Raw genomic sequence first — 23,491 nt, 5'->3', positions numbered from 1 at the left:
ATTCTGAACTACTGGTAATTTTTGCCCTAAACTTTGATGATAATACTGTCATAAATGATTTTTTTCATTGGACAAAAAAGTTGTCATGGTTTGTGTAACTAATAATGTGCTAGAAAGGTGGAAGGAAGTCATTAAAAACATAAAGCAATGTTAAATGATTAGTAAGTATTTTACTTTTAAGATAAAATGACTATTATTGCCAATAATTTTAAGTATCTCATAAATACATGACGCATTAAATAGGTAAGAGTATGGCTTTTCAAAAGCGTATTAGCAGAGAGGTGCCTTTGAGACTCTCACATAACTCCTGGTATTTTTTACACCAAAAGAAACTATGTAAATGAATACACTTTTGTGTACTCTTTGTGTTATATATTAATATTATATACAATAATTTTGTAACCGGTGCTCTAGAATATCTCTCCAAGTATAATGATGAGGAAGTTTGTTTTTCTAAAACAGAAGTGCATTTGATTGTGATTATATGCTTAGAAATCACAGTTTTATGTGATTGGTCAGTTTTGAACAAAATTAAAAATACTTTATTTTAATAGTCTTCCTAAACTCATGTCCCCATGTGCATGTAAGATATTTAAATAACTTTTTTTTAGAATTGTTAAATGTTTATATCGTACTTCCTTACTTGAGGTTTTGATAGTATGTAAGTTTAACATCTTACAGTAAAAAGTTTAATTGACAATCTGAATGGGATATATTTTGATTTTGTAAAACACATTCTTACTGCCAACACCTGCAGCTGTTACAGTTCTGGTTAGGAATTGATAGACTCATATGATGATATTTGATCTATTTATGTGAATTATTGAAGCCTTATGCATAGTTGGGCAGATTGGTTAAAATTAAGAGCTAAATCTTTAATTGCAATGCAGAGCAATGATTAGATGAGTAAGGCCTTCCCAAAAGGCCTTACTATGTATATACTATGTATATAGTAAACACAAAACAACCAAAAAATGACACTTCCACATAAAAATGTCATTCAAGGACTTTGTCACAGTATCTTAACTTACTAAAACTATGTGTTCATGATCAAATAACTACTATTTTCAAGCACAAGACTTCCAAAGGTATTGTATTGTATATAATGCACGTAACTGTTGAGTGAATGCAGTGTATGTACAAATATAACAAGAAATTGGAAACACAAGATTACCAGTAATGCTAAATGGTAGTTGACATGTAAGTGTGATGCTAGTTTTCTTCACTTTTGCTAGGCATTGTCATGGGGCCAATTATCGTGCACTCAGTGCTCAGCTAGTTCGCCAAGCTGAGAAGAGGTATTTTTGCAATCCTATCCAGACTTTGTACATTCATTCAGGACTATGTATTTTTGTTTTTACATTTATGATACTTAGTGCAACTTGTTACGTATTTGTTGTTGCCTGAAGGAAAGTGCAGCAAATAGCATAGTGTGTGTAGGGGAAGGCAAATGATAGAGTTCTTACTGTAGTTGCTCTAATCTACATTTGCTAGGGTTTATTACCTTTAGCCTGTTCCTTTTTTTTTTTTATTTTTTTTTTTATTTTATTTTTTTTTTTTTCCTATCAAGATTGAACTTTAGATGACAACCTTGCACAACCATGAATATGTTTTTGGTCATTCATAGAACATAAAGAAGGGAGAGGTTGGATGACATGTCTCCTTACCCAGAGAAATTGAGTAATTGAGCAAGGGGAAAGTCTGATGTCAGATTCTACTTCAAGTCATGGCCAGTTCTCAGCAGTCTGAGAAATTAATGCATCAAGACTATTGCATACATCTAGATTTAAGATCAGGGGTGGTCCATTTAAGATGGCTTCATCCATCCTTTAAATGTTGCTCCATGGTAAGCACTAGATATTATTTGGATGGATTTTATTAATTCACATCCCATAAAAAAATATAACAAATGTGGACAACCATGACATAGAATAATAGAATTTTGAAGACCCCCTTCCAGTTATTGAGTTATATATAAAAATAAACTTTACAAAAATGAAGATTTATAAAAATAAGTTAAAAATAAGGTGCCTGACCCAACCTTGGTTCATTTAGACTGTCATGGTTTGCAGTTTTCAAAATAGAAACAGGAGTGTCATTAATAAACTTGAAAATTTCTAATCAAGAAGAGGACCATCAAGAGAAATATCTTTCAGCAAAGCAAGAAAATAAGTGGTTCTCAAAAAAATAATACAATTCAGCAGTCAGAAAACTACTTCCTGGTTACAAAAATCAGTAGCACAAGCATCAGTGTTACAAAACACAGCACAGTGACTAGCAGTCAAGGTACAAGAGTTTTACCAAACAGGTAAAATGGTCAGCTAATCACCAAAGACTTAATACTTGACTTTCAAAAAAAGAGTATAATATTGTACAAGACTTGAAATATACACTATCCCAAGTAAAAAATAAGACCTCTTGGGAATCATGGGTAGCATCCCTGTGCAGATGCTCAGTAGCAAGGGAGTCCCCAAAGGAGTTCCACTGTCATGGCGGCTTCCCTGATACTGTTCATGAATTCCTACCAGAATTCTGAAAGTGGTGCAAGTGGAATTTTCCTGTCAGGGAAGCCTGCACGAACTGATTGAGGCAAAGCAGTCGTATCACCACTGCTTGGCAGTATAGAAAGTGCAGCAAGCTGAATTTCCTATTAGGGAAGCCTGCATGAACAAATGAGCCAAAGCAGTTGTATCATCACTGCCTGGCAGTATAGAAAGTACAGCAAGCAGAATTCTCCTATCAGGGAAGCCTGCATGAAATGATTGAGCCAAGGCAGTTGTATCACCACTGCTTAGCATTACAGAAAGTACAGCAAGCTGAATTTCCTGTTAGGGAAGCCTGCATGAACTGATGAGCCAGAGCATTTGTATCATCACTGCCTGGCTGCATAGTAAGTACAACAAGCAGAATTCCCTATCAGGGAAGCCTGCATGAACTGCTAGGCCTAGGCGGTCGTATCATTACTGCCTGGCAGTATAAAAAGTACAGCAAGCAGAATTTCCCTATCAGGGAAGCCTGCATGAACTGATTGAGCCAAGGCAGTCGTATCACCACTGCCTGGCAGTAAAGAAGTCCAAGATAAATCACTACTCCCCTAGAAGGTACAGACACTTCAGATGGGGTTAGATGGACCATATCATGGTATCCTCAATACAAGATTGCTGCTTGGGAAAGGCAAGATTCTCATTTATAGTGTCTCTCTCATGTAAAGCAGAAGATTGTTCCCTAGATCTTCCTGATTCAGAATGGAAATTTCAGTGGCTATTTCCACTTCATGTCAGATATCAGTGACCTCTCTCCCAAGGAAAGACTTCATCTCCATCCATAGAGTTGAAGTGGGAGTTCCTAGAATCTACTATTTTTGGAGTATTAGCCTAAATGTAGATTCTGCTCGAAGAGGGATGGAAAACTGCCATAGTTTTGCTGGAACGATGTGCAGTAGTCTCCTTTTTCTGTACTCCTATTGAAACCAGTAACTCCTAGAAGCAGGTTAAAAATGAGCTCTTTCATCATTTAAACTTGCTGCCAAAAGCATTTGGCATATTTCACACATGTTCAACCATCAACCAAATTTTCCTTTATTCCTTCAGGGACTGGCTAATGGCAGGTAGTTATGAGCCATTTCCACAGGCAATCAGCAGGCTAAGCAGTTCGTTGTGGTGCAGGTAATGTGTAGGTCCTGAGTAACAGCAGCCCAGTAGTGATAAAAGGAACAAGTGTTTAATAAAAACTACCTAGTGTTACCTACCTATATCACTGAATAGGCTGGAGACACTTCAAATTAACCTGGGCCTACATGGCCACAAGGACATGTCAATACTAGGAAGGAAACATGATCAGTTGGTCAGATTTATAAAATAGTAGTAATGTATTGAAATATTAATTCACAATTGCTACAATAACATTGCCTTCAAGGATTTACTCACAAATTCTTCTTAACTCAATTAAGAAAAAAATTAATTGGATATCCATACTGTATATTTCTACACATTTCATAACCTTTGATTACCTGGTCTATTCCCAAGCACCAGGTAAAGGTTATGGTCTACGTTAGTTGGTACATACATAAAATCAGCAATTATTGGAATTATCTTACCAAAAATATATAAAATCAGTATCTCTAAGATTTTAAATTGTTTGGCAAAGCTCACCATTACGAAAAAGTACTTTTGTATTCCCATAGAAAAAAGACAAACGTCACAATTAGTAACACCAAGGCTTGTAAGTTAAGCGTGTTTGGGAACCACGATCACGTCTATGTTTCGTAAACAAGATAGGCTAACATTTCACATTCTTTTATATGAGGTACATGGATATATGCTCACTTAATCAGTAACCTCCCTCAGCATCTCAACTAATTGTATTATTGACTACTTAGACACTAACCAACCAGTCTTCAACCAATTTAGGTATCGTTCTAAGTCATGATGAGAAACTTGGCTTATGACACTTAAGTACAACTTAATATTCTAAAAATGTCCAGATAATTTTTAAAAATTACAAGAATTTTAATGGAAATAATCCAGATGGTGACTGCAGATTGAAATCAAGTTGAAATTACCAAATAATATCTTGTGTATAACCTCCACACTAATGAACATGCCATTAAAGTTGCATCCTTCCTAAGTACATAACTATTTGGATTTAGTAAAAAATAATTTGTCATTGTCATGAATGTGAAAATCTTTTTTTAAATGAATTATCCATTATGGTGTTTGAAGTTGTTGTGCCCTTCCTTCAAGAAAAAACAAAAACCTTTGCACTCATCTCTGGTCCTTAGAGTCAATGAATGACTACTTTCAGCAGATGAGACAAGTTTCTCCAATGGGTATGTCTCCCCTATCTAACAGCCAATTTGCTGGGTATTCATTTTGTCCCCATATCTTGATGTGAAGACTTTAATTAAAATGATGTTGATATTTATGAAACAGAATCAATTAATGTTTAGATTAAAATGTCATGTGACATTGGAAGCCTTGCAAAATAAAAATAAGGAAATTTTTTTCTTGGACTTCAATGTGTATGTATTAGTTGTGATACTACTCTTCATTATTTGATAGCAGAACCAGCAGTATTTAAAGTGAAAAACTGTGATGTGGGCTTGTTAATTAGTATTTTTATAGGCTAGATGTCTGTAATACCTGAAATGTTATTTTTTTAAATAATTATGGTTTTAATGATAATGGTGCATATTGCATTTGTGATCACTTAATTGTGGTGCTGTGTATTATGTAGAATTAGTTTCCCTGATACACTTTTTGTCACAGTACATTCCCAGTTCTCTCTTCTTCAGAGGAGAGATGTACATCAGCAATGAATGCTACCCAACTTCTTTGGAATCTAAATTCATTTTGTTGTACTCTTATCATTTCACAAAATATAATACAGTACCCAAATTTATGATATAGAAGTTAATTTTGCATCCTGATAAGCCCTTTGCATCTACAGCATCATAATTTTTTTCAAATCATGACCCCACACTTTAGAAATGGGTAAATTAAAGTTTCTCACAGTCATTTGTGAATAATGCAGCATTTTTGTTTTTGATGAATCATCAGATTTGATGACCAGCAGGTCATTTGAAACACATAATTACATTGCTATTGTATGCAGTTTCCCAGTTATACCTGTAATGCTAAAAGTACAGTATGTAATTATACAATCAGACATGCAAATTTTGTACACATTTTTATGAGGTCATAGATGATTATAGTACTGTACATTGACTACCGTACAAAAAGTATTTTTGATGGGAATTACACTAGGTTGTAGGAGTTGGACTGTGACAGTCATTTTGTCAAAGAAAATGCTGTTGAATCGGCAACATAAGTAGATCTTAATTTTTATGAGATTTGTAGTGATGAGCTTATTGCTGTGAATGTTCTTTTTATCTGTACATTGTGGTCTGTTAATCTTTCAAAAGAGCTATTGCATAAATATCTTTGCATATGTATATTTTTTAATCATGGACATTCATAATAAACATTTTTGTCTCAATTGCTTAACCATCTTGCACGGAATGCACGTCCCATGTTAATCAAGTGTCTTTTAGCTTACTGAATACCATAGACTATGGCATTTGCAAGCTTACTCCCTTTAAAAAATGCTTATGATGTTATATTAAGTTCTGTTTTCCTTGTATTTTTTGTTACTTATATTACTACATTTGTCAGTCCTGTTTGTTTTCATGCATTTTGTTGATTATTGATGAAGCTCTCCAACCTTTATATTTACCTGTGTAGTTTCAGTATTATGACTGCTGCTGTAGGCATTACTTAAGGTGTATTGTAGCATCCCTTCGGCCCCTAACTGCAACCCCTTTCATCCCTTTTACTGTACCTTTTCTTTTTATTCTTTTTCTTCCGGCTTACTTAACAACCTCTTTTAACCAACTCTCCACCCTCTTCTACCAGTTGTTTCATAATGCACCTGTGAGGTTTTCCTCCTGTTACACCTTTAAACCCTTTTTTCTCTCAATTTCCCTTTCAGCACTGGATGAACCTCTAGGTCCCAGTGCGTGGCCTTTGGCCTAAATTTGATATTCCATTCTATTTCAGTTTTATGACTGCATTTTTTTTTTATTTAGTTGATTCATTACAGTCTAGCCCTTTTTTACACTATTTATCTAATGTGGATTATTTTATGTTCATTTATTATTTACTTTCACAGCTAATATCTGTAATATCCTGTTCCAAAGTTCCAGCCAAAATTTGCTTGCCTCTGCAATTATTTATTTGTATACCAAACTTATGATAGTTGCTGTTGTTTGCATCCATACTAAACTTGGACATTTTTATTTGCTTTTATTTGTTATTTTTATTCAAATTTCATCCTTATTTCACCTTATGTTTTCTTGTGCTTTGTCCCATAGATTTCCATAAATCCTCATTAACATTTAAAGCAATACTCTCCATTTATATATGAAAATTTTTTAATAAGATAAAACCAAAACTTTATTGGTTAGTAATGGACCTTTTAAAATGTTCCATCAGTGAAATGTTATCTTGGTGCTTCTTCAGTTCTAAATTTAAATTCATTTAAATTCATATGAAATGGTGGATTTCATAGCCATGAGAGGCTCAATTAATATAGGCCTTTTGCATTCAGGACATAAATGCTGGTCTTCCCTTAGATTTTCTTCAAGTTCATTCTAGTAACTAAGGTCATCTTATTATATTAGCTCTAAATAGTGAAAGAGGAAAGTGTATGATTTTCACTGGATTGAACATCTTTAGCTCCTAATCAGAATTTGTCCGCTAATTTTCAAACAAAACTCACTGCCAAAACTCATATTCGTCACTGGAATTCTCTGCATCTAATCACTAAACAACATGCATATTGATTCCTTTAATCAATACAGTATTTATGCTAATGGTTTTAACTTTTAGGAGGTGCGCTTAGTGGATTACAGAATTTCTCTCAAATTTTACCTAATTAGACAGACTCAGTCATATCCCAAGACTGAATACTTGCAGTGATGGTATTATTAAACTTCAAGTGAACCATCCTACTGGTGGTATGTTAAGTTCACATCCCAGGAGTATTGATAGTGATTGGTATAAAAATAAATATAACAGCACCTCCTAGATTATTTTAATGAATTCAGTCCTGTTGACTGTTCCTGGTGAAAGATCTGCTCAGTTACCTACATAAAGATTTTGATATTTTAGACAGGGTACTTTGAAGTATAATTTCACCACACATAGGTCATGCTGTTTGTTTGGTTGTGGGGTAATTTTTTATTGCATCCAGCTCAACATGAATGTTTTGAATGTTTCACCCCACCCTCCCTGGTAGTTTTGAATGCCTCACCAGTCCCATCCTGATAGTTGTGAGTAATTCACCAGTCCATTCCCAGTAGTTTTTTTGTCTACATTTTGGATTCCATATGGTTTTTCTTTCATAAATCAGAGCTGTTACTCTTTTTCTTTTGTCCATTTATTCCTCTATATATTTTTACATGTAGCAAGTAACTATTATAACATGATAGTATAGTTCCATAAGTAGTTCAAAATGAACTATAAAAAATTTACCTGCAAATGATATTCTGTAATGTATCTCTGATATACCCTCGTGTGAATTTGTGAAATTTGCCTATTTAATGCAGGTTATTTATTTACAGGTGTGTTAAATTCTCAGTAATAACCCTCCTGTTATTACTGAGGGTACCTTTGCATTCTCCAGTAATGCATTATTTCTAGTATCAGAAGAAAGTTTTCTGAAGCCAATAAGATTGTGGCATTGCACTCTAAACAGCTCTACAGTGCTTGCAATGCCTGGGATTGAAATAATTGGATTTATTATTTTTATGGTTTGTTCTCATGACTGCTTTTTTCACCTGAGAAAAAATAGACTGTGTTCTAGCAGTAACGTCAGTCAACAGACCTTCAATACAGTATATATGTTTCTGGTATTTAGTCAGCAGGAGGTTTGTACTGTAATGTTTTGGGACTTACATTTTCCACTCATCAGAAATCATAATGGCCTAATGTAGGTTGTGTGTAGTATTAAAATCAACATTTTTTACTTCATTTCATTGTACATACATTTTTGGTAATGGTTTGCATATTTCACCCAGATCTGGAAGATTACTCTAGCTTCTGTAAGGCATCATTCTGTTAAATATACATTAAATACTTATTAGGTTTGAGAACAATATCATTATGTTATGTATTATTAATTAACCATTTCTTGTGAATGATTGGATGTTGCTTTAGTTGGGTAGATAACAAGTTGTACTTAATGATTATACTGTATGAGACAAGAGTACACTTCACTGTATTTCATTGTTGTAGCTAGTCATAAATTTTATACTCTATATTGATTACAGTCTTTTGTTGCACAAGACAGTATTGTCTGAAGACATACACACTGAAGCAATTAGTGTAGTTTCCCAAAAGATATCTTAAATGAACTCCATATTATATATATAGATAAGTATATTTTCACTAAAATATGTTAGTATGTCTGACAAGCAAATAGTGTATGTGAGTGTATTTATCATTACCTTAAATACATTTTAGATTTCATTGTAAAATTTCTTTCCTTTCTAATAAGTATGATGGGTAGATATGCCTCAACATTAATCAAACTGGGGCACTGAATTAAATTAACTGAGCTAATATCTGTGTGATTGTGAACATTTAAAATTTTAAAACATCTCCCCGACATAACATAGTGCAAGGAAGTGTGGTATGGAATCCAGTCCAAAGGTATGCAAGAGCTTAACCCTTGCCGTGATGCTGGACATTGCACAGTTTAGCAATGAAGTATGGTGTTGTAAAACACTGAAGACTCACCCAGTATACTATAAAGTCCTTCAAAAGGAGGATGCAATTCTCGTAATGGTTCATGCTCTCTAAACTTTAGCTGTGACATTGATAATTGAGATATGTGATCCAGTGAAGAGGCTTGTGTCCATCTATGTCCAGGATATTAATAGGAGGCAGGCCAGCATATAAACCCAGATGATGCCACTAAGGGCCTTATCATTGTTTGGCAATCTGAAAAATATAGTTGGAGGACTATTTTACATTGAGACCATGATCAGCAAGTTATGGCTGTTGCAAGAGCTTATAAGAAATAATTCAGTGTTTGCTTTTATCAACTTTAGGGAAAGCTACAATAGAACAAAATGTTCCAGGAGGGGAAGTAACATCACTAAAGGAACTGCAAATTTAGAAATAATAGGATGGTAGTTGTAGGCTACCAGAAGAGATAGTAGTATGATAAGCTTGAAAAGTCCCATTCAGAATCGCAACAGTCAAAAGTAAGAATAGCACTGAGACTTGTGGCTTGTTGAAGAATATTAAAAAAAAGCTGCTTCTGCAGTAAAGCCTGGGTTAGCAACTACTACACTTGTGACTAAAACTCTGAGAGCAAGTGGTTGCATATCTGGCAGATAATAGAAGACTTGACAGCATGATGAAGTACAGAGCTGTTCTCACTACTTTGGGGTTCATGAGCAGATCCTTCACAGTTGCCCTGCAAAACACCCTCGAGATAAGTTTTATCTACAACTTGAACCATTGATGTAGGGACTACAGAAGGTGAGTTGACAGAGAGAAACATCTTTCAAATGAAGCTTGGTAGCAGAAGATAGAACATGAGACAGAAACAGAAATGAATAGAATCAGAGACTGCAAGCACAGCTGCAGTTGAAGCTACAGGATCAACCAGTGTTACTGCAGCTAAGACGTTTACTGTCAATGGCTATTGACTGTGGGAGACAGTGAGTAGACCACAGGTATATCAGTTGTTGGATAGCCACCACTGAAACTGAAGTTGATAGGGCTGCAATCAACTTGTTCAGACAAACCAATGGCAGCCAGACACTATAAAATGTCCTCTTCCTCAAATGATCCACATAAGATGAATCTGTACCTTTCAGAAGCTGCAACAAAGGTATAGGGGACAAGAAGGAAAGCAAGGTCGCAGGCTAAGCTGGAAGGTAAGGGGAGGAACTCAAGAGATGCAGAAGCAGGACAATACCATAGTACTTTGAGGAAGCAAGTCTTCAGTAGTATCAGAAAGCATAGGAGTCAGAACGATCATATGAAGTCTTGTGCTTCCTAACCCTGACTCTTGTTGAATGAGGAAAAGGCATCACAGACACTGAAGCCTTATCTGAAAAAAAACTTGGGTTTTGGCTGCAGGAGCAATGGTATGTCTCATGAAGTAAGAATCAGTCTGCAGACCAGTCCACATATACGAGGTACTTATTCATATAGAATAAACCTTTGGTTTTTACATAAGGGAAAATTCTCTAGCACCTGATGGAGTCCGGTTAAAAAAAAGTTGTAAGGAATTTGGTGGCATTCGGGAGTTAACCAAGATGGTGGTAAGGAGAAGTGGTTGCCAACCTACCTTACCCAACCTCGGGTCCATCGTGTCAATTTTCTCTCGACTGCCTTCAGAGCATGTTGTTGTCCACTTTCTGCCTGCATTATGCCTTAGAATCCTGGTTTTTTCTTTCTTTTTGTTTTGTCATCTGTGTGATTTTCTGTATTTTGTGTGTTTACTGCTTTGAGTATGCAAACCCTTGACTCATCTAAGCTGCCCAAACCCCAGAGAAAATGCTCTGGGGTTGATGGCAATCCCTGCTCCCATTTTCTGCCTTCCTTTGTGAAAGACCCCCATTCTACCTGTAGCATTTGTAGATCTAACGTCTGTAGCATAAGTAACCCATGTCCAAAGTGAGTTGATTGGTATCCTGAGCAATGGAAGAATTTTGATAAGAGGAGATGTAGAAGGAAATTGGTTCCACCATCTTGGGAATGCTTTGTTTCCTCAATGGCAGCATCCACATCCATTCCTTCTCATTCTGGCTCTTCTCTGCCAAAATCTTCTCATGTTGCTTCTTCTCATGAAGATTTTACTTCCTCGCATTCTTCTGTTGCTTCGGCTTTAGAAGATTCAGTTGGGGGATCAGGAGATCTTGTAATTGATGTGGCTGCCCATGTTCTCTTAGGGGTGGGTTACCCCCCCCATGTGAGGGAGGAGACTGTTACCTCTTGTACAGTTTTTTCAGGAGGAGATGTGCAGAAGATGACCGAGTGTTGGAACTCTAGGCCTACCAGGGGTACCAACCCTTTTCGGTCTATTGTCTCCCTGTATGTCCTCCCACATTCCAGTTTCATCTGCCATGACAGTTTCCAAGTCTACTGTCTCCATGACATCATCTCATCTTACTACACCTCTCCCCTTGTCGGCCACCAGAGTGTGTCAGTTTCTGTAGTGTCTTCTCAGCTGTCAATGACTCACCCCGCTACCTGCTCCGTGCCGTCAGCTGTGTCATTGCCGCCAACTTCCACGTCTGTACCTTCTAACTCTCTCATCCAGACTGTTTGATAAAATCGAAGGTATTTTACAAAGAGGTACAGTCATTCAGAGGTCAAGGAATCCAAGAAGAGACGTTGTAGATCCCCATCTTCACGATTTGACAGTACAACTGCACCAGTGGGCAGTCACTCAGTGGCTCTCTTGGCCAGATACAGCCCAGGCAAGAAGAATGTGGTGGTGGGCAAGCTGAGTCGCCAGGGTCAGGTTCTTGGAACAGAGTGGTCACTGCATCAGGAAGTGGCAGAAAGACTTTTTCATCTGTAGCTCCCTTGTGGCCACATGCAAAATGGTACCCTGCTCTTCCAACCTTACTGACAGAAGCACTGAGAGAGATTCCTCCTGAAATGGTAGCAACTAGGTCAGGTTTAGATACAGATATAGACTATGGTCATAGTTTGTTCGTGGATTCAAACGAGTGTGTTGATCTTAGAATGAGTGTGGCTGAGAAGACTGACCCTATCGGTGCTGACAATGTTAGCTAGGCTGACGATGTAGCTGTCGAAAGTAAAGATGTAGATGTAGTCAATGTAGTGGTTTCAAGTGATAGTTGAATTGAATTGAATATAAAATTTAGGCCAAAGGCCAAGCACTGGGACTTATGAGATCATTCAGTGCTGAAACGGAAATTGACGGTAAAAGGTTTGAAAGGTGTAACAGGAGGAAAACCTCGCAGTTGCACTATGTATCACTTGTTAGGAGAGGGTGGAAAGTAAGATGGAAGGAAGAGAATACGAATGGAAAAACAGTAAAAGGAATGAAAGAGGTTGCAGCTAGGGGCTGAAGGCAAAGGCACGCTGCAAAGAACCTTAAGTAATGCCTACAGTGCACCGCATGGGGTGCACTGATGGCACTAACCCTCTACGGGGGTTCAAGTGATAGTTGCTGCAATGGTTTACGCACAACATTTTGAATAAGGATGAGCTAGTCAAGTGGCTGAATTTTTGAATGTGAGCTGGATGATGAGCTCGATAATGTTTGTAAGAAACCTTTTGTGGAAAAGAAGTTTTGTGTCATTATGTTCATCCTAAGTCAGTTAGCAAAGAGGAGATTATCGAACTAGTGATCCCTAGGAAGCTCCCCAAATTAATTTTGAAATTAGTGCATTATAATCAAGGACATTTGTGGGTAAACAGAACCTTTAAGTGTGTAAGCAGAACGCACTTCTGGCCAAAGATGAGAGGTGACGTGAAGAGATATGTTCTAAGTTGTCATGGATGTCAAATGGCTGGTAAACCTAATCAAGTAATTCTCAGGGCTCCTTTATGTAACATTCCATCGGTAGGCGAACCTTTTGAGAATGTTGTTATGGATATGGTCGCACCTTTGCCTAGAAGTAACGGAGGAAATATCTATTTGTTAACAACCATTGATAGACTAACCTGTTATCCAGAAGCAATCCCTGTAAGAAGCTGTAATGCAAAAACCATAGTTAAACTCTTGTTGAGTTGTTTTTCTAAGTTTGGTCTGCCTCGCGTTATACAAAGCGATAATGACAGTAATTTTTTGTCTAAGCATTTCAGGGACATGATGAAAGAATTACGTATCAAACTTGTAACTTTCGCGCCTTATCACCTAGAGTCACGGCATTGTTGAACCTTTCCACCAAACGTTAAAGAGTTGCTTACAAAAACTGTGCAACAACTTTGAACGTGTCTAGGAAGAAATGCTACCTTTTGTATTTTTTTATCTTGGGAAAAAAGGAGAAATTTAAATTACTTAATTGATATGGGTAGATATAGAGTTAAATTACTTAACTGATATGGGTAGATATAGAGCTAAGTGGCTGCATGTAAACTTGTTAAAGAAATGTATCAAACGCCAAGTGCCTGTAGTAAATGTGTCAGGGAGAGCAATTAGTCTTGAGAAAAATTCTGATGTACTTAAGAATTTCAAGTTTAGAAAAAAAGAATAAAGTAATACTGATAGCCTCTCTAGAGATTTTCAGAATGAGAGAATCTTTTGCCTTTTCTTTTCTCTCTTCATTCTTGAACGAGTTGAGCGAGAGCCATTGTCTTTTGGCTGTAGCACTAGTGTGATGTGGCATATGAAGTGAGAATGTTTTTTTTGTTGCTGTTGTTGTCCAGTGAGTTTTTTCTTTTCCACTGTGCTCATTATCTTAGGAGTGCTAAAGGTGAGGGAAACAAAGTGCAAAGAGTTATTCCTCAGTTCAGAGGATTAGTTGAGAATGTTTTTGTCTCTTTACCTGTCTTTTAAAATATAAAATAGTTAGATTTTATTTTTTTCTTTTGGGGAAATGTGTCATGGGTAGATGCAATAATGCTGGTGAAATGTGTTAAAAAGAGAAATATCTCTTTTCCAAGACATGACTGAATCCTGTGTTCGCGATGAGGTTTCAAAGCCTGTCAGTTCCTGTTGTTAATACCACATGGCAAATTAGCAACAAAATGAAGAAACCTGTTTTTTTGTGGAAATGACACCATGTGGTCTCTTATGCTATGCTTTTGTAAAATGGCGTAATATTGGATCGAGATTGCATCAGAAAATTTATTCTAGAAGTTTCTATTTTGTGACTGAAAATCGGTGATTTTTAGGAGCCAGTCACTATGCAGAAAATAAAAACACTCCTTACATGGGAATGACAATTGTCTGTCGTCATTAGCTCCGCCCATGCAGTGGTATATAAGCTTCCAGAAGGGACTGCCCAGGACAGATAGAGACAGAGGGTAATCAGAGGTCGGACAAAACAAAAGTTCCGATGGGAGTCTCCCCTTCAGACAACTTTAAACACCTACCTCCATAAAACCTTCCTGCTTGTGATGAGGAGAAATTACTAAGCCCTTAATGCCTGAGATGAAGAGAAGCAGCCAGCCATTCCAGCTTGTGATGAGGAGAAGTCTCTAAGTCCTTCATGCCCGAGACGAGGTGAAGTCAGGAGCCCTACCTACTAATGACGAAGAAAAGTCGCCGAGCCCTACACAATACAAACTATTATGGAAGCAAGTCCCTTCCTCTCTCTTACAAGGGGAGAGAGGAAATGACAGAAACAAGGTTGGTGGCTAATGTAGTTTTGTTGTCCCCGACAATTAAAAGTTCTTTATTTTCATGCAAGACACAATGTAGCAGGAGTTCACACTGTCTCTTAACCCAGATGTCTGGCTGACAGGTAACCTTTTACTTTACAGTTCAGTGGCATTTGACTTCTTCCTATGTTCTATTTTGGCCAGGAAGTGAGCCTGGGTAAGCTGAACCTCCGGTCGGCCCTGAAGCTTTCTCTGTTTTCCCTCCAAGAGTGGGTTTCCCTTATGTCAAGACCAAAGGTTTATGTATATGAACAAATGACAAATTTTAAATCAATATGTAACAAATGACAAAATTTTAAAATCAATATCAAGCCACCCCTCATATTTTACTTGGGCTAGACGAAACTGACACGATGAACCCGAGGTGGGGTAAGGTAGGTCAGCAACCCCTCCTCCTTACTGCCATTTTGGCTAACTCCCAGTGCCAACAAATCCCTTGTAACTTTTTTTTTAACCGGACTCCAGCAAGCGCTAGAGAATTTTCCCTTATGTTAAGACTGCAAGTTTGTTAGTTATGAAAAATAAAAATTTATTTTAAATTTGTCATTTTGTGGGAGCACAGTTGCCATTTACTCATTTTGTGGGAGCACAGTTGCTATTTACACTAAGTGTATTTTATGTCTTCTTTAAATATGGATCTACTCTAAAAGGAGCTTCAAACACACCCTCACAAGTAAACAAGAGCATAATGAGTCACCATTATAATTTCTACACATACATGTGCACACATAGTTGGGAATTAATATAATTCACAAAATAGACAAAAAATTTTTTCATACACACACTGCATTAAAAAAGGTCACAACCTGAAAATAGCAGTACCAATGAAATGAAAAATTTACCAGGACAGAATATAATGCTGAGACATGAAAATGGAGAACTAAATACATCTACACCCAATGAAGCTGAACAAAATGTAAAGATGCTAATCCTGGAAAAGCAGCTCTTGAATACATCTACACCCAATGAAGCTACATGCAGAATGAGACCATGTTGGATGATAGAGTCTTTGTCTTTAAGGATTAGGAAGTTGGTGCAGCTGTAAGAGTAGTTACACAGAATAAGGCTAAAGGGTTTTGTGTAATTCAAATACATTTTAGTACTGCTTTCAATTTAGTAAATCACAAGGCACTTATTTATAAACTTCAGAATCTTGGAGTGGGTGGATATGTTTTAGGATTACTTCAAGATTTCCTTACAGGTAGGCAGCAGCAAGTTGCTGTTGATGGGATCATTAGGGAACCAAGACCTATTGTGTCTGGAGTTACAAAAGGTAGTATTCTTCCTCCACTGGTATTTTTAGTGTATACAAGTGATATGGTTGTTGGCCTGGAAGACAAGATTGTTCAGTATGCTGATGGTGCAACACTTTTGGGAGTAGTAAAGCCTCCACTTAAGAGAAATGAAGTTGCCCTCAGCCTCAGTCGGGACACGGACTGGATCAGTGAATGGTGTAGTCGGTGAGGTATGAGGCTGAAATCCAGTAAAACGAAAACACTAGTGATTAGCAGATCTCATACAGATTTTCCACCCCATCCTTCCCTTTAGCTGGATGGGTCTTTGTCACATCTTACCTCTGGAAAACGTAACGAAAGTTTCAGCAAGTGCCGCATGAAGTTAGGTATTGTTCGTAAGGCCTCATACATTTATAAGTGACAAAATTAATGCAATCTGTTTTAGGTCATTTGTACTTCCTTTACCAGAATACTGTCCTCCAATGTGGATGTTTGCTTCTGCCAGAGATTTATCTCTTTTGGATAAAGTGGTTCATGGTGGAAGGTTTCAGTTTCCTAATATATTAGCAGTTATGACTTGGACCATCGACAGATGGTCTTGTTTGTCACTTTTTCACAAGTTGTATTTTAAGAGATCTTTCACATTCACAATTGATCCCTGATCTCTATTTCCTGCTGAGAGCAACCGGATTCGCTGAACAGCAGCACCAATATGCAGTAAATGTTCCTTGGTGTCGAACTTCTCAGTTCCAGAGGTCCTTTATTTCTCACACCATTGGACTGTTGAACAGCCTCCCAAAGGATGTCGTGCAATTGGAACTTCAGTTCAAGCAAAGGTGTAATGCATTACTACCCTAACAGAATCCAACTTGCATTTTAATATTTTACTTACATTTTTATTTATTTAATAATGTGGTCATTTATATATATTTTCAATAACTGATCTCTTTCTGTTTTCCTCATTTCCTTCTGTTACTTCTTTCGAATGGACATCATATTCCTTGGAAGCTTGAATTGAGTCAATGGGCCCCTGTGGGCTTGTTCCATATGAATAGGATTAATCTCCTGAACAATAATAATAATAATATAATAATAATAATAATATATAATAATAATAATAATAGGGGTAGTGATTTATCCTTGACTTCTATACTGCCAGGCAGTGGTGATAAGACTGCCTTGACTCAATCAGTTCATGCAGGTTTCCCTGATAGGAAATTTCTGCTTGCTGTACTTTCTATACTGCCAGGCATTGGTGATACGACTGCCATGGCTAAATCAGTTCATCCAGGCTTCCCCGCAGTACTTTCAGAATTCCAAGAAGAAATCATGAACAGTATCAAGCATGACCTTGTTACTAAGCAGCAGCATTTCAGAGATGCTATCCATGATTCCCAAATAAAATTCAGGTCTGTCCTGGATATGGAATTGGGTGTGATATGTAAAAATTTCTCATCCTTCTAACTTCTGGATTGAGAGAGTCCAGTCTGCCCAGGCAAAGATTGGTTTTCTCACCAATAACCTTAGGTCATGGAAACAGGGTAATAAAAATCCTATGCCCAAAAAGAAGTTAAATCAGTTGTATAGATCCCTGCTGAAATCAAAATGGGTAATAGAGACAGCCTACTCACTACCAGAGTTCCGACTGGTAACAATAACTAGACCAGGTTGGACAATAAAACCTCAATTATTCCTACATGTATAGAAACCCTCGGTCATTACATATGAGATTTACTTTCAGCGCAAGCTGGAACTGGCCGTTAAACTTAAAACAAGGTTATTGTTAGTTGGCTACTGACAGCAGCAGAGGTAGACCTGCCATCCAGTCGTTACGCATTCACTTTACTTTCTGGCCGCATCAGAGACAAACGTTGTCTCTTCTGCTCCCTGCCGTTCAACTTAATTCTTTATTATTCTTTACTATTCTGTTACATTTTGTTATTTTTGCTCTTTCTTGCTGTGCAGTTATTCCTACACAGTTATGCTACATACAGTAGTTGTTTTCAACTTGACCCTTTCTCTTTAATTCCCTCTCTAACTTGGCTTTGCCTTTTTGATATAATGCAAACCCAGCTTGGTCTCAGCCTTGGCATTTGTTCTTTTACCCTGTTATATCTTTATATTCTTTTATGCACCCAAGGAGAGAGGCCTGTCTCTCACCTGCCAACCATTCTATTTTTAGATGTTTTCTCAACCTTGTTTTATTGAACATCCTTATTCTACATCGTTTTTCTGAAATGTTTTCTCTCTCTGATCAAGCAAAGTTTTTCTTTTGGCTACACAATTACTGGGAATGTTGTAATGTTTTAGTCTTTCAGATGATGAAGAGATTAAGAGACATCAAGACGGAGGAGGGTTCTCTTGGTACAGTATGGTGGTTTCGTAACCGTCATATGAGACCTCTGCTTGCCTTCCATCATGGATCCCCCTCTCTCTTGACTCGAGGAAGAAGCGGAGGCTGATGTGGCAGGAACTTTAGACAAAGTTTCCGATTATGACATTTTGTCTCCAAGACCAGTAGCTGTTCTGTCTATGGTTCATGCTCCGTTTTGGGGGGAGTGAGTCAAGCGTTTCTATGCTCCCTACCCTCCTCTCATTCTTGTTTTGAAGGATGAGAAGTCCCAGGAAGCTTTCCTTGATGAAGTTCCTTCCCCTCCCTCACTCTTTTGTCATCATATGCTGTACCGCAGTTTTTCTGTCTTCTTTCTTACACTTCTAGGTAAACTGGTGGAAGAGTACCTTGTGACTGAAGGAAGACGACTCACCATCAGAGCTGCAGCCAACAAGCCGTGTTCAGCCAATCGTTTTGGATCAGGTGTGTGCACTTCGTTGCTGTGTGTCATAGTTTCAAGAGCTACTTCATCCCACCCGTCTTTCGGTGTTGGATTTGCAGAAGTCATGCCTTCTCCTTTGTATTTGCTGTAGGCCACACCCGTGTCTTCCCCAGACGTACCTCCCCCACCGTGCATCTGCTGTCAGTGCTACTCCAGCCCAGATCGTTGTCTTTCCCCTTCCTTCCGTTGTCCTTTGGCACACAGACGAGCGTTTCTTCAGTGCCAGAGTAGTTTGTAGAATACTAGGACTTCTCTTTCCTGCATTTTCCTTTGAGAACAGTTCCTGATTGCTGTTTTCAGTGATGCCACTGCAGTTTTCCCTACGTCTAAGCTGAAGATATGCTCTCCAAGGGAGGAAGAATTCACTGCCATGCAGTGTTGAATGAACCTGTGTTTTTGCTTCACATTGTATGAGGAAGAAGAGAGAGGCCCAGGGTAGGCAGATGTAGCCTTGCCCTTGCCACAATGTTGCCAGGCCATGACTATTTTTTGACGTTACTGCAGTTTCCGATCATCCTTAGCCAAAGATTTGCTCTGCAAAGATGAAAATGCACATCCATGCAGATGTTGTATGTTCATTCTACAATTATTGCACGACCGAGATACAGTAAACCCCCCGTATTCGCATTCTCATGGTTCGCGGACTCACGCATTTGCGGGTTTCTCTGTGGAACATATCTAGCCATCATTCGGGGAAAATTCGCCCATTCGCGGTATTTTTCACCAAGAAATATTCACTAATTACTGTATTTTCATATAATTTTCATGAATAAATGCACTTTTTGTGATAAAACTATTAAAATACTCAGGTATAAGCATTTTTACAGGGTTTTTCTTTATTTAAGCTGTCAAAATGGGCAGTTCTAAGTGTTTTAGAGGGGTTTTAAGCTTTCGCGGATTTGACCTATTCGCAGGGGGGTGTGGGACGCATCCCCCGCGAATACGGGGGTTCACTGTACAACTCTCTTTGGTAGTTTTCACTGCTTTCTTCCATCCCACCTATGAACATAGACTTGGAATTTCTTCTGTTTAGCCTGAGTGAGTGTCAGGTATGTGGATGTTTCTTCATTCCTTAACATTGTCAGGGCACGTCCAGGGCTGTGCCCCCATCCATGTTCGTATGGAGGATTAGAGAAGAGCGAGAAAGCACTTATGAGAGTTGTTTCCCCTGTTCATGTGAGGATTTCATAGTGGATGGATTACTCTTCAGAGAATGTTTGGAACACAGCACCCATCCATGTTCATGTGAATAGTGGGCACATCTTGCTTTCCTCCCCTGCTCACATCCATCAGTTTGCAGCAACCACGTCCGAGTGAAACCCAACCTAGCCTAGTCTAGTCTAACTAATTCTAGCCTAACCTTACCAAACCTGCACTTCAATATCCTGGAATTTTGTGCCTCATGGCATTAACCAGCAAGTAGTCACCTGCTCTTCAAGGGGATAGGTTGGGTTAGGTTAGGTTGGGTACTTACCCAACCTACCCTAGCCTAAACTAAACTTAGCCTAACCTGACCTAATCTGCACCTTGGTAACCTGAATCTTCCTAGCTCTCCAAGCCTCAGGATCCAAGGATAGGCATTCTGTGGTGTTGTTAAGGAATGGTACCCTGGTAGTTCCTTAGTCAACAAGAGGGGGAGGGGTGGCTAGTTTCCTATCACCTCCTCAATTGAGTGTGGGTGCACGGGTTTGCAGTAGCACGCTGAGCACAGCAGTCAACCAGACACATTCCAGGGAAGATGGATGTATGACAGACAAGTTTGATCACTAGGGTTGGTGTTAGTGACAATTGGTCTTGACACCTTAACCTCTCAAAGAATTGTTTGCTCTAGGAAGACGGTCGGGTTAGTCCTTCAATCTTGACACACCGCAGCTGTTACTGTTCTGCTCTGTCTTTATGGACTGTGGGCATAACAGCCATCGACCATACCACACTGAAACATCACTTCTCATCCAGTCAGTGAAGCTTAGCAACGATTGGGTCTGGTCAGTACTTGGATGAGTGACCTCCTGGGTGTATGAGCATTCCGTTTCTAAGGACCCTAAAACCTACCAAGTGCCCGAAGCCCTTTTGCCTTACTACTTAGGATTTCACCTCCAAACTAAGTGCTGACAACTTGTTTTTGATTCTGGTTCGGCCAAGAAGTGGTGTCTAGGAGCTCCATTTCTTTTGACTTTATGCATGATCAAACAGATGTACTCCACAGCTGACGTGGTGGACAACAATACACACCAAGCGAGATTTCATAAGGTCAGAGGCATTGGTCTGTCCCTAGTACTCAGGAAGAACCTGTTGGACAAGTGCTAAGGACAGGAATGTGGTCACAACAGATCACATTCGCCTCCTTTTTACCTTTGGGAAGTTGCCTATGGATCCTTGGACTCCTTTTCCTTAGGTTCTGTGGTGGCGCTGCTCAACAGCTCTTGAGGACAGGTGGCATCTCGTCTAAGGTGTACAGCTGCAAAAGAGGGGGTGTGTGTGTGGCACTGACCTCCTACCTTTCTCTTTTATGCCCTTCCTCTCCCAGTGGGCAGAGGTACAATTTGCAAGCTGTCACATACTGGACAGGTGTGCATGCAGGTGTTCTAGATGACTGAGTATCCTATCTATGACCTAGCTCTTTTGGATTAATAGATGCAAGTCCTACCTTCTCTCTAGCAAGGGGGCAGAGGGACTGACAATGAACAAACCCATTGGTTATCTTCAGCTTTATTGATCCTGACAATATGGGTTCATCCTAGCCTTTCTTTGAATCATTGATGCTACATCCCATTAATTCGAAAGGCCCTGAAGTCTGGCAGTTGAACACTGCACATGTCCAACAGATCAGAGATTGGGTCTCCTTCCTTTGCTCTTACATGACCAGGAAGAGAGACCCCGGGTGGGGCAAACTACCACTCAGTTCAGAGATTTGCTCAGAATCCTCCTACCAAGAAGTAAGTCTCCCATTTGTAAAGATTGATTGATTGATTATGAAATTTAGGTCTTGAAGACCAAGAGCCAGAACCCATCAGGATTATTCAGCGCAGCGATGAAGATGAAATATATAAATTAATGATGTGACTGATAATGAAAAGGTTAATGATAACTTACTGTACTAGTAAAATTCAGTGTTAAAAATATGAACGTAAAAAATAAAGAATGATATTAGATAAAAACCATAAAAAATAAATATAAACATTTTATATTTAAAATTTATACTTAATATATAAAATAAATATGAAAAATCTTTAATAAATACATACTAAATTATATCTCTTTAAAAAGATCAGATTCTCTAAGATAACCCATAAGGTTATCTACCTCAACATCATCATTTAAAATTTCTAAAACAGTCTTCCTGCTAATAAGTACTTTGCCCTAAGGCGATTAAATCTAGGACAGTACACCAGCATGTGCTCAACGGATAGCTGATCACCACAGTGAACACAAACTGGGGCACTGGCTCCCTCTAAAATATAACTATGGGTGAAGCGGGTATGGCCAATCCTAAGCCATGTTAGGATGATCTCGAATCTTCTGAATCTTCTGTTATGATTAAAACCCGAACTCCAAAAATCAATACTTTTTCTAATATTTCTGTACTTCCTATTTGTGGATAAAATGGAGGAAGTCCACCTCTGCTGCCATTTCTTAAGAATGTATCCTCTAATAACTGGACACATATCCAAATGTGGCAACTTACTAATTAAGAAATCACATCTTGCAGCATCCTTTGCGTTACTATCAGCCAGTTCGTTCCCTTCTATACCAGTGTGCCCAGGAATCCAACGAAACTTAATTGATTTGTGGTGAATGGAAAGATAAAAAAGCCATTCCTAAGCCTTTTGAATTAAGGGATGGGTAGGATTAAACTTCTTTAGGGCTTCTAAAACACTCCTTGAGCCACTATATATTATTGTGGATTTAAATTTATCAGATGCAAGATTTAAAGCATCAACTATGGCTGTTGCTTCAGCGGTGAATATGGATGAGGAGTCTGGTAACTTTTTTATATATGATTCCCCTTCACACACCACTGCACATCCCACTCCATCTTCTGGTTTTGATCCGTCAGTATAGATTTTCCTATCATTTATTGGCCTCTCATCATACTCCAAAAACTTGTTTCTGCCTTCTTCTTCCAAACGACCTTTCTTCTCTATCTCTTTAATGCAGACATCTATTGCTGGAATAAACCATGGAGGGATAGCAGTATGTTTAACTTGTAAGATCCACTGCATTTTTATACTTTTATCCTCCAGTTCACCCAGCTGTCTGATTTGAAATGGTATTGAAGGTCTAGATCCAAAAAGCCTAGAGTCAAACTGTTTTAAGATCTCAAAAGAAGGATTCTCCTTTGAGCTTTTCAGCCACATGTTTTATCTCAGACCTAACTCATGCCTCCTTAAGTCCAGTGGTAGCTGATGGGAGTCTCCATAAATACTTTCAATGGGTGAAATTCTAAAAGCGCCAGTGCAGATCCTTAGCCCCATGTGCGTAACATCCAATTCCTTAAGTTTAGTCTTTGAAGCAGATGAGTATACTTATAAGCCATAGT

General features: G+C 38.3%; 1 protein-coding gene across 1 annotated transcript in view; it reads left to right on the top strand.

Moving 5' to 3' along the window:
• LOC136849680 (TBC1 domain family member 2B-like) overlaps positions 1 to 9,029 on the top strand; it is a 546,715-nt gene extending 537,686 nt beyond the window's left edge. Inside the window, 1 exon segment of the mRNA XM_067123026.1 lies at positions 8,123 to 9,029. The gene's annotated coding sequence lies outside the window, so the exon portion shown is untranslated.
• Positions 9,030 to 23,491: the final 14,462 nt, after the last annotated feature.

This window comes from Macrobrachium rosenbergii, chromosome 21, assembly GCF_040412425.1.
Source record: "Macrobrachium rosenbergii isolate ZJJX-2024 chromosome 21, ASM4041242v1, whole genome shotgun sequence".
Lineage (NCBI taxonomy): Eukaryota > Metazoa > Arthropoda > Malacostraca > Decapoda > Palaemonidae > Macrobrachium > Macrobrachium rosenbergii.
Note: the sequence above shows the minus strand (reverse complement) of the source record. Positions and strands in the feature narration are given on the sequence as shown.